Source organism: Triticum aestivum, chromosome 3D, assembly GCF_018294505.1.
Source record: "Triticum aestivum cultivar Chinese Spring chromosome 3D, IWGSC CS RefSeq v2.1, whole genome shotgun sequence".
Classification (NCBI taxonomy): domain Eukaryota; kingdom Viridiplantae; phylum Streptophyta; class Magnoliopsida; order Poales; family Poaceae; genus Triticum; species Triticum aestivum.
In genome coordinates, this window is record NC_057802.1 from 400,927,493 (window position 1) to 400,939,684 (window position 12,192).

At 45.2% G+C, this 12,192-nt stretch overlaps 2 non-coding genes across 2 annotated transcripts; both read left to right on the plus strand.

The window, feature by feature from the left end:
• The first annotated feature begins 9,394 nt into the window (after window positions 1-9,394).
• On the plus strand, window positions 9,395-9,481 carry TRNAS-GGA (transfer RNA serine (anticodon GGA)). Its single transcript has one exon. It is a non-coding gene; the product is annotated as a tRNA-Ser (tRNA).
• A 421-nt stretch (window positions 9,482-9,902) lies between these two features.
• Window positions 9,903-9,975, plus strand: TRNAF-GAA (transfer RNA phenylalanine (anticodon GAA)). Its single transcript has one exon. It is a non-coding gene; the product is annotated as a tRNA-Phe (tRNA).
• Window positions 9,976-12,192: the final 2,217 nt, after the last annotated feature.

The window sequence follows — 12,192 nt, forward strand, 5'->3', positions numbered from 1 at the left end:
TAGACCCGGCCGACATCGCTCTTGGATACCCCAGCCTGAAGGAAGACGGGACCCCCTTCGACCAGAAAGACTTCGCCGCCTGTGTGAAAAGCGTGCGCCCGGTGGCTACCATGATTGGGAATGACACAGATCTTACCAAGTATCAGCCGGGCTATGACGCGGAGAATCAGAGGATCCCAACTCCACGCTATGAAGCAATCAGCCTGATCCCGCCGACTCGTAAGCACACCTTCGCCCCAGAAGATGACCCGGCCGGGTTAATTGATGATGAGGCTCAATTTGAAGCTTTGAGCGGCATTGACTGGAAATCATCAACCTTCCAGGTCATGGGAACAGCCGGAGGAGTGGAGAGGGATGAGCCGGAAGCTTCGACCCAACAAGCACCTTGATTTTTTAGGCGGCTCATGGTTACACCTTAAAACAATGCCTCACCTTTTGGACTCGGGGAGTCCTGTAATAGAGTAGGACAAATACTTAATTTTGTCGTGCCATCGTGCACGTGTGCAGCGCTTAACTCTGTTGAAGCTGCTCTTTTATATTCCTCCGGGTTATGTTTGATCATTTACTTTCCTTAAGCTTAAAGAGCTGTCTTTAATTGTCCTGCATAGGAAAACAAATCACAAGTCTCTAGGCGGCTTACCGCATGGAGAGTCACATGTTTTACATATAACCCGGAATATGAATGAAGGTCGTAAGAGACCGGCTCTCGATCATATCTTCGAGATAACCATAAGAGCATACCTGCCAGCCTTCAAGTACACTTCCGGTTTATGTAACCCAAATAATGAGGTTGAGAACACAAGTCCGGCTCAACAGCATCGATAATGCTTATTGTGTGCTACCAACATTGTTAATCAAATTTAAGTCGGCAGAGTAAGAACCGCCCTTGCACACTATTGATATGATCAAAAAAAACTTATTGCCAACCAAAAGATCAAAATTTAGGGGCTTCTGGTTCGAATACGACCAGAGAACCGTCCCAAAGGGGTTAAGCTAAGATTCGAATACGATCATATAGCCCCCAGTGGGTTTGGCGTTGCCGATCAAGAGGGTACCGACAGCTATGTTCTCTTAGGTTCGAATACGACCCATGTTTGAACAGGAAGCCCCCAAATGACCTTAAGAGTTGTTTAACGACGCTGATTCGAATACGATCCACGTCGGTTCCCAAAGGGGGTTGAGCTATGATTCAAATATGATCAAGGAAAACTCCCCAATGAGCTCGGCAATTTGCCAATCAAGTGGGTATCGACAGCTATGTTCTCTTTGGTTCGAATACGACCTATGTTTGAACAGGAAGCCCCCAAGTGATCATATTGTTAACGGCTATATTCGAATATGATCATAAGCCGGATCCACCTCCATGTAATGTTGTAATGGAAATAACACATTTACCTTTGGAGGAGAAAAGGACAGAGGTTCTTATCAATCAAACCCATACGACGGAAGGTCTCATAATAGAGGATGTTGATGCTGCTGCCTCCGTCCATGAGCACTTTAGTGAATTTATATCCCCCCACCTGCGGAGCCACCACCAGGGCCAGGTGACCCGGATTGTCAACCCAGGGAGGGTGATCTCCCCTACTCCACACAATAGGCTGCTCAGACCATCTTAAATAGCGTGGAACCGCCGGCTCAACAGCATTCACAACCCTTTTATGAAGCTTCTGATCTCGCTTGCACAGATTGGTGGTAAACACATGATACTGTCCACCATTGAGCTGCTTTGGATTGGTCTGGTATCCCCCTGCTGCTGCTGCTGATGACCCTGGCCGGACTGCTGATTAAAGCCCCCTTGAACATTCTGAGAATCGGAATTTGAACCGCCGCCCGGGCCATGAAAGCAGCCAGCGCCTGAGCCGCTGCCCGGGCCACTGTTGCCATTGAAAGCATTGAAATTTTTAAAGGCCTTCATGATTGCGCAGTCCTTCCACAGATGAGTGGCCGGCTTTTCCCTAGAGCCATGCCTTGGACAAGGCTTATTCAACAACTGCTCAAGCGTCGGGCCTGACCCGCCGGCGCGGGGAGGTGGTCTCCCCTTGCGCCGGTGGTTGTTACCCTGTGAACTAGCGTTGGCCACAAACTCCATACTGCCATTAGCCTTATGCTTGTTACCTCCCTGGTTCGCCAGGTTATGCTGGGGGCCCTTGCCATTGCCATTCCGTTTTCCCTTCCCTGTCCTTTCATCATCCGACGCGGGATCCTTGGTACTATCAGAGTCGGCGTACTTAACCAGAGCCGCCATCAGCGTACCCATATCATTGCAATCTCGCTTGAGCCGCCCGAGCTTCATCTTCAGGGGCGCAAAACGACAATTCTGCTCTAACATTAAGACTGCAGAGCCGGCATCCATCTTATCGGATGAATGTATTATCTCTTTGACCCGGCGAACCCAATGGGTTGTAGACTCACCCTCCTGCTGCTTACAGTTAGTCAAATCCATGATTGACATAGACTGCCTACAGGTATCTTTGAAGTTTTGGATGAACCGGGCTTTTAGCTCAGCCCAAGACCCGATAGAATTCGGTGGCAGCCCTTTCAACCAAGTGCGGGCAGTCCCATCTAACATCATGGTGAAGTACTTGGCCATTGCCGCTTCACTGACCTCCAGCAACTCCATAGCCATCTCGTAACTCTCGATCCATGCTCCGGGTTGTAAATCGGCTGTGTAATTAGGCACTTTCCTTGGCCCTTTGAAATCCTTGGGCAGACGTTCGTTACGGAGAGCCGGCACCAGACAAGGAACACCTCCAGTCCTCGTAGGTATACCCGCGTCGATGGAAGCCGTCGGATAAGCCGGGAGTGGCTGGTAAGCCGTCAACTGAGCCGCCTGCTCCGCCTCTCGTCGTGCTCTGTCTTGGTCTACCACGTTAAAAGCTCCACCCTGAACCGGACCGTGGCCTGGAGGCAAATCACGGTGTCGGACGTTGCTAGAGCCGGTCGCTGAGACCATATGCCTGCTATAACTCGGGCTCCGGCGTGGACGAGGGGTTCAATGAATCACGAGCCAAAAATACACACAAGATATGATGGCACCCATGTAAACATAGCAAGTAATATGACAGATTCAGACTTAGTGAAAATAATAGTGCATGGCAGGAACAACGATAAGTAGGCATGTTGGTGAGCTTGAACCACTCACTACAGAGCAATACATGGCATGAAAAGGTAACCAACAGTAAGATGGCATAAATATGAAGCTAAGCATGGCAATAGCATAGTCATAGGGTACATGGATCACTAGCAAAACACATGGCAATAACGAACTTCATGTTAACAGTCTGACAGCAACATTACTTAGCAACTTTGGAGCATGATTACAACAAGCTACAGCAGTCTATAAATGCAAACAAGAGCATGGGTAGATAGAACATAACATGTATAACAAAACACCATTAGTGAACATCTCCAGATTATACATAGAACTCATGGTGACAGTAGGTTTACATGGCATCACAATGTTACAGCTACAGACTTAGCAGAAATGACAGTTACAGAAATCAGCAACATCATGGAGGCTACTTTGCATGCTTGTGCTAGTCACCATATAGATCACAAAAATACAAGACAAGCACCCCTGTAAAGATGGCATGATGTAGTTCAAAACTCATGTAGAGATCATGCTCATAGGATGCACACACAAAATGCAATGAAAAAGACAAATCACCAAATTATAACAGTTTCAGCAGGTTAACATCATATAGCACTATTGCAACGATGATTAGGGCATCAATATGGACTCAAAAAAGCATGGCACAATGGATCGAAATGAAGAGAATCTCACAACGAACATTTTGATATATCATATGCATGAAACGGAGCAGCACACATGAAGCTAGATCCAACTTTAACTGTGCCACCTCCGCGTCATGCTGAGCTTGATCCGCCGGGGCAACCATAGTGGTCAACAGGACCGTCATCTTGTCTGTGAGATCCATCAGCACCTGAGCCGGCGAGGGCACATGGCTTCCTGACCCGGCGGCGGGGTTTTGAACAGGTTGTGCGCCGGCCATGAAGATTCCAACCCGGCTCGGCGGCTCAAAAGGGTCCGGAATGCTGTCGCCATCGGAACAACCCCTGAGCCTGCCATCTTGAAGTTGATACAACGAGTTTGACTCATCCGTGGACGACGCACCGTCAGAGCGGGCGGCCGTCTCATCACCAGATCCAGATCCTTCAGAGAGCTCTCCATGGATGCATCCCACGAAAGCATGCTTCAAGGCAGGCAAAGTCCGGGCGGGTCATATCACTGAGCCGTCTCGATGAGATCGGCGCCGAGGTCCGGCTCAGGGCCCGGCTCACCAATCTTTCCAATAAAGATATGGATTCCGCCGAAGGGGACCCGGTACCCGTACTCAACTGAGCCGGCGTCGGGGCCCCAATTTGCATCGTCGATGTAGAGCCTGCCACGACGACTCTGGGTCATCCGGCCCACATCGTATCCCTTGAGCCCTTCGAAGCTGCCCTTCAAGAACTCAAATCGACCGTGCGCTGGCCCCACGGTGGGCGCCAACTGTCGTGGAGTTATCACGGCAGATGTCCTCGTGCAAGGACTTAGTCGTGGAGCCATCGCAGCTAGGAAGCTTAAAGGGGTTAAGCGGGACAAAGGATACGAGGATTATACTGGTTCGGCCCCTTACAGTGAAGGTAAAAGCCTACGTCCAGTTGAGGTTGTATTGATTAGGGTTTCGACGACCAGGAGCTAAACCGCCTTGCCTGGTTATCGATTTGGTCTTACTTGTCCCTGAACCGCCGCCGGGTCGTCCCTTTATATAGAGAGGTTGACGCCCCGCGGCTCTCAGAGTCCCGGCCGGCTTATAACAGTATCCGGCTCGGACTCTTATCTACTCTTGCCTTACATTACAAGTCTTGCCATAATGGCGGTTTATCACTACGGGCCTTAAGCCGCCTCCGGGTCTTAAGCCCACTATTGATCCGCCATCCTCTAGCCTGGTATTGGGCTTCACGTGATGATCATTATAACGTAACCCGGCCCCTCCTGGGCGGGTGACTCTAATGGTCATATCCTCAACAAGACCACCGAACGACTACTACTGCTGCCAGAACGTGCCGCCGACGCGCTATTGTCGCCACTTCCCTATCGGAGCTGGCTTGACCTTGTCGATGATAGTCGGGAAGTCTCCGTGCACGTGCCCCTAAGGACTAGCACCCTAAAGCCGCAATTGTCGCCGTTGAATTCTTGCATAGATCTGAAGCACCTAACACCAAAACTCGCCACATGACGAGAAACCCTGACCTCACCGCCCCAAGGAGACGACTAGAATCTACGACGGAGCTTCACCGAGTATGTCCATACGGACGAACTCGGGGAGGATCGAAACTCGAAAAACAATCTCGAAGACAAAGCACCGCCATCTGCATGAGCGCCACACCTGCAAGGACTAAAAACCCTAACCTAAGCTACTAGACGGAGCGGAGGCATCGGGATTCCCCTTCCTGTCACCGGTTGGTGGTGCGGCGGGCAGAGGGGAGCCGAATCCACGGGCTCGCCGGTGAAGTCTGGAGGGGAAAGTTTGCCCTAGATGGCTAGGGTTAGGGGACGGAACGAGAGTATAAACGTAAACATAGTCATGTCATCATCCAACAAGACATCATATAACTATTCCCGTTGTTTGTGTAGAATCACCCAATAAGAGGTGACATAATGACAAGTTTACGTGCTTGTGTGAGGTGCTTAGGTGACAGTGACTGACCTCTCATCCCCAAACCCTAGTCGCCCAGTTCTATACCACTACCAACACTCCTTGTCTTTAATTTCATCGTTGCTCAAGGTTGCCGTCGACGAGTCCACATGACCAGCGAGGTCAGCGGTGGCGAGGAAACCTCTCTCACTTGCATCTTTAGTCGGGCGTGAGCCAAATCTTGTAGGGCATTCAACCATGTAGTCGTTCTCTTCGGCGGGCAGCAACTATGGGACGACCATATAGTTGTGCTCCTAGTCGTCATTGGTAATGCTGCTCCGCTCCCTCCTCGATTCCCATGGTTGCCATGTTGTGGGTTTGTGGTTTAGTCAAGGTGTTGTATCAGTCATCCTCCCCCTCCCCTCCTTCATTTTCGTTCGCATCTGGAGTTCCGCCTCCTCCGATCGTCCTTAGTAGATGCTGATTTGTGACCTCATTATGATGTTTCCACTGAGCTTTGGTGTTTCTCCACCTCCCCTCATTTTTCTTCGGCCAGATCTGGGCATCCCATCGTCGAATCTGGTGCCCCACCCCGCCTTGGTCGACGTTGTCCAGATCCTGGCATCAGACCACAAGATTTGGCATTCCGCTCTCTCTGTCGCCTCGCTCACCTTGATGTGACTGAATATGGTCTTTATTTTGGTCGTTTGGATGTGTGCAGTCCTCTCCGCGGTCATTGATGCCCTTCCCTTGTTGCTAGGTTAACCTCTCTTTTGTGGATCTTTCCCCACCTGGTTTCTCGGTGTGTGAGTCTGTTTGGTGGTGAGACATCTATGTGGTCGTGTTCTCCTTGCTTCGGTGCTATGCCAGTTATGATGTCGTGGTCGTCTTCACCCTGACACTCTTTTTCAAGCAAGTGTGACTTTGGACCATTGGCATGTGCCATCCTAGAGGGCTCGTGCTTATGCTATCGGGGTCATCTCTCTGAATTGTTGCAGGTCCTTCGATCTATGGTTGTGCTTTCTTACATGTCTGTTGTCCATACTCGTTCTTGCTTGGGTTGCTAGTCTTTTGCCTAAGTCGCTTGGTTGGTGCTTGTGTACAAAATCCTTAGACCATTCACCGTTTATTAGGTTGTGTTGTGCTCTCATGTTGTGCCAACTTTCGCATTGTGTTGGTCCTGCCATCTTTAGTGTTGCTATCTCCTTTCTATATTAATGAATACATGCAACTCTCGCAAATGGTTTGAAAAAAAGATAATATCAAGTGGAACTTGTGCAAGGGTTGTTTGATTACATATCTCTTTCCTCCCCCTAAAAATGAACTCCATATACTACCTCCTAAACTTAACCTCACTATGTTTAAGTGCTTTGGGAGGGTGGGAACTAGTCCTTGCCATAATCTTAACTCCCAATAAAATTTCCACTGATCTCCCTCTCCTTTCGCATACATAAACCCCATTTCGACTATATTTGCACACAATGCCAATTATTGCACACATTTCAAAGATATTTAATATTTAAAAGTTCAAAGTCAAACGCAACATAGGGGTTCAAATGAAATAAATAATAAGCATGATAAAGGCATGATGATGCATGCTGAGTATTGCCTATGAGGTTCCGACAAGTGTTTCACAAGATCATTTCGGAGTTTGATGAGGACATCCCTACTAGTTATTCCCACAAGCACAGCTGCTCGAACTCCACAAATACAAGAGAAAATTACTAGAGCTCGCACATACAACTTAAATATAAGGTACTTTTTGTTTCTAGAACTTTCTCTAGTACTCATGAGATTATGATGTAACACACTTTTCCTCCATAGTCACTTTTATTACCTCATATTGTAGCATTAAGAGGATATAAAGCATAATGTTCATACACCTGGCCTCACTCGACTAGGATGAACACAACCAACGCTAACACACACAAGAATAGATAAAGGTGACGACCAAAACAAAGTTACACTAGATCGATACCATGCACAATGTGATTTACGCGCGGTGGGTGGAGGGCGTGTTCGTGGACTATGTTGCCAACCATGCGGGGCTAAACACATCCCTCGTCACCTGCTCCAACAGTGTACACACCACCGTACACAATGGCGATGCTTTGGTCTTTGTAGAGTAGACCGTGAACAAAGCGAGTGCGTACGATGGATTTTTACCATAAAAACATGTCATTTCTACATAGCCAAAACAATCATAACAAGGTGCTCCTACTCTTACAACTGCATTAACTTGCATGGTATACCATCATGCTAGTGACTGTACATGTTGGAAACATTGCATGGTGGCTATAAGTTGTCTAAATCATGTATGTTTGTATTGTCAAGAAATGAAGGACCTAACATGATTTTTTATTTATAATGGTTTTTAAGGGGAGGTCATCATGGCTAGTTACATTAATATCATAGAACAATTAACTCATTCGCAATGCGCTAAATTTTTCTAATTCTCGACCCTTTTTTTCAACTTCATGAACTTTTTTCAAATTCGTGAACTTTTTTAAATTCATGAACATTTTTATGATTTTTTAAAATTTGCTATCATTGTTTAGTTAAAAAAGTCGGTTGCCAGTTTTTCTTGAACAACACAACAACACGAGCGAAAGAAAGAAGACGAGCAACAAAAAGAAATCAAGCCGAGCAAACACACATGTGAGCGGTCTAGCAAGCTTATTTGTCCAACCCATGTGCATGAGCGCCTGCTGTGCTACGACATCTAATAGACGCGGCTCGCTTCAGTGCTTGTAGTCGTCGCTAGGTAGTCCACGGACCTGGATGTAATTTTTATTATTTCTGGTGTTCGTTGTACATCTATGAATGAATATGAATAGATTGAAAGTTTTCTCGAAAAAACAAAAAATCTAACAGACGCTATATACCCCTAAAAAATCCAACAGACGCTATAGGCTATGGCATTTCCTCTTTCTCTTTTGTGTTTTTTTAGCGCAAAAGAAAAGCCGATTCCAAATTTTCTATTTCCCGGCAAGTCTATGAGAGTCCTATTACGGATCCTCTGATCTTTAGCTTGAATGGTCGTGTTTTTATATAATTAGGTCTTTCTTCTGAGCTCTTCTATTACGGTACGGAAAAATCAAACCTATCACTCTCAAAGAATGGGTAAAAAGAATTCAAGCTAGGGGAGCATACACTCTCTAACTACCTATACTACGCCCCCATTGATTGGAAACCCTAGGGGAAAATGATCCCATAAACAAAGGAATTATATAGTACGAAATAGCAAAAAAAACAGACTAATTCGATTCTAAAAAATCGATAATAGATATTTTATTCTGCTTAAATTGTCCCGACAAGGAGAGATATTCAATATTTGAATCAGATTGGATTTCGTAGTATACCAATGTGAGCCAAACTATTACTATTTCATCTAACTTGAATATCCAAGGACTGAATTTGACTATGGATTCTGATAACTCGAGAAGTTTTTATTTGGTTATGATCCAAAAAGAAAAAATAAAGGTTTAACAAGCCATGAGAAAATAGACTAAAGTAACCATACGTTCTGTTTGCATAACGTGTATACGCCACGCCATACAATTGAAATAGAAACATGGGACGATTCTAGAATTTTGAATAGATCCGTGGGGATGAGAGAAGTTGTTGTTGAGAAATATGAAATTGGAAAGGAAGTCAAACTCCCTATGGAACCTGTGATCGGTTGTACCTATACTTTAGTGATACGAAAACTCGCTATTCACTCAGTTTCTGGTCAATAATAAGATTATGTAGGAGAGATGGCCGAGTGGTTCAAGGCGTAGCATTGGAACTGCTATGTAGGCTTTTGTTTACCGAGGGTTCAAATCCCTCTCTTTCCATTTCTGTTAATTCACCAATGTTACCGACCACAATGAAATTTCTAGTAAGAGGAAAATCCGCCGACTTTCTAAATCGTGAGGGTTCAAGTCAAGTCCCTCTATCCCCAATAAAAAGCCCATTTTACTTCCTAACTATTGTACCAACCTCTATTTTTCATTAATGGTTCAAACAAGATTCACTATCTTTCTTATTGTACTCTTTCACAAACGGATCCGAACTGACTTCTTTGGATCTTATCCCATTCATACAAATGAACATATTATAGTATAAGCAAGTAATCCCTATTATTAAGTAAGTCATTCACAATCCATATCATTATCCTGATATTTACTAAGTCCAATTTGAGAATACTTTTTTCTTTTTTAGTCCCTTTAATTGACATAGATACAAGTACTCTACTAGGATGATGCACAATAAATAGTCAGGATAGCTCAGTTGGTAGAGCAGAGGATTGAAAATCCTCGTGTCACCAGTTCAAATCTGGTTCCTGGCATAGAACGAACAATGAATGCCTTTTCGGGAAATAAAAGGGTCGGCGAGGGAAAAGCTGGAGCTAAGGGGAAGCAGAATCAACAAGAAATCCAAGAAATCCCAGTGAAAAAAAACGGTTTTCTCGACTCGTGCATAGATATAAAATAGCAAAAGTATGGTTCAGAGTCTTCTCTTTCTTATTTGAAATCCAAATCGAAATGCCTCAACTTGATAAATTGACTTATTTCTCACAATTTTTCTGGTTATGTCTTCTCCTCTTTACTTTTTATATTCTCTTATTTAATAATAATAATGGAATACTTGGAATTACCAGTCTATCCGAAGTATCCCAATGGTGTAAGACCGTCGACTATTTGGGAAAAGGAGAAGAGTACGTTTTTATTATCCATGAATGAGATCTTAATGAGCTGCCCCCCGAACATGAAGGTTTTTGGCAACAGGGGGGAGGTGGCGAAGATCACTACGTATATGATGATTCTGTGGAGAGTGATGATTCATCAACTGATGAATCGGATCTTGCTACCTCTTGAGCACTGCGTTGGTTTTCCCTTGAAGAGGAAAGGGTGATGCAGCAAAGTAGCGTAAGTATTTCCCTCAGTTTTTGAGAACCAAGGTATCAATCCAGTAGGAGGCCACGCACGAGTCCCCGCACCTACACAAACAAATAAATCCTCGCAACCAACGCAATAAAGGGGTTGTCAATCCCTTCACGATCACTTACGAGAGTGAGATCTGATAGATATGATAAGATAATATTTTTGGTATTTTTATGATAAAGATGCAAAGTAAAGAAAACAAAATAAAAAGGGCACCAGAAATAGCTTGTTGTCGGGAGATTAATATGATGGAAAATAGACCCGGGGGCCATAGGTTTCACTAGTGGCTTCTCTCAAGAGCATAAGTATTACGGTGGGTGAACAAATTGCTGTTGAGCAATTGACAGAATTGAGCATAGTTATGAGAATATCTAGGTATGATCATGTATATAGGCATCACGTCCGAGACAAGTAGACCAACTCCTGCCTGCATCTACTACTATTACTCCACACATCGACCACTATCCAGCATGCATCTAGAGTATTAAGTTCATAAGAACAGAGTAACGCTTTAAGTAAGATGACATGATGTAGAGGGATAAACTCATGCAATATGATATAAACCCCATCTTGTTATCCTCGATGGCAACAATACAATACGTGCCTTGCTGCCCCTACTGTCACTGGGAAAGGACACCGCAAGATTGAACCCAAAGCTAAGCACTTCTCCCATTGCAAGAAAGATCAATCTAGTAGGCCAAACCAAACTGATAATTCGAAGAGACTTGCAAAGATAACCAATCATACATAAAAGAATTCAGAGAAGATTCAAATATTGTTCATAGATAAACTTGATCATAAACCCACGATTCATCGGTCTCAACAAACACACCGCAAAAGAAGATTACATCGAATAGATCTCCACAAGAGAGGGGGAGAACATTGTATTGATGTCCAAAAAGAGAGAAGAAGCCATCTAGCTAATAACTATGGACCCGAAGGTCTGAGGTAAACTACTCACACATCATCGGAGAGGCTATGGCGTTGATGTAGAAGCCCTCCATGATCCATGCCCCCTCCGGCGGAGCTCCGGAAAAGGCCCCAAGATGGGATCTCATGGGTACAGAAGGTTGCGGCGGTGGAATTAGGTTTTTGGCTCCGTATCTGGTAGTTTGGGGGTACGTAGGTATATATAGGAGGAAGAAGTATGTCGGTGGAGCAACGTGGGGCCCACGAGGGTGGAGGGCGCGCCTGGGGGGGGGGGGGTAGGCGCACCCCTACCTCGTGCCCTCCTAGTTGATGTCTTGACGTAGGGTCCAAGTCCTCTGGATCACGTTCGTTCCGAAAATCACGTTCCCGAAGGTTTCATTCCGTTTGGACTCCGTTTGATATTCTTTTTCTGCGAAACTCTGAAATAGGCAAAAAACTTCAATTCTGGGCTGGGCCTCCGGTTAATAGGTTAGTCCCAAAAATAATATAAAAGTGTATAATAAAGCCCAATAATGTCCAAAACAGAATATAATATCGCATGGAACAATAAAAAATTATAGATACGTTGGAGACGTATCAAGCATCCCCAAGCTTAATTCCTGCTCGTCCTCGAGTAGGTAAAAACAGAATTTTTGATGTAGAATGCTACTTGGCATAATTTCAATATAATTCTTCTTATTGTGGCATGAATG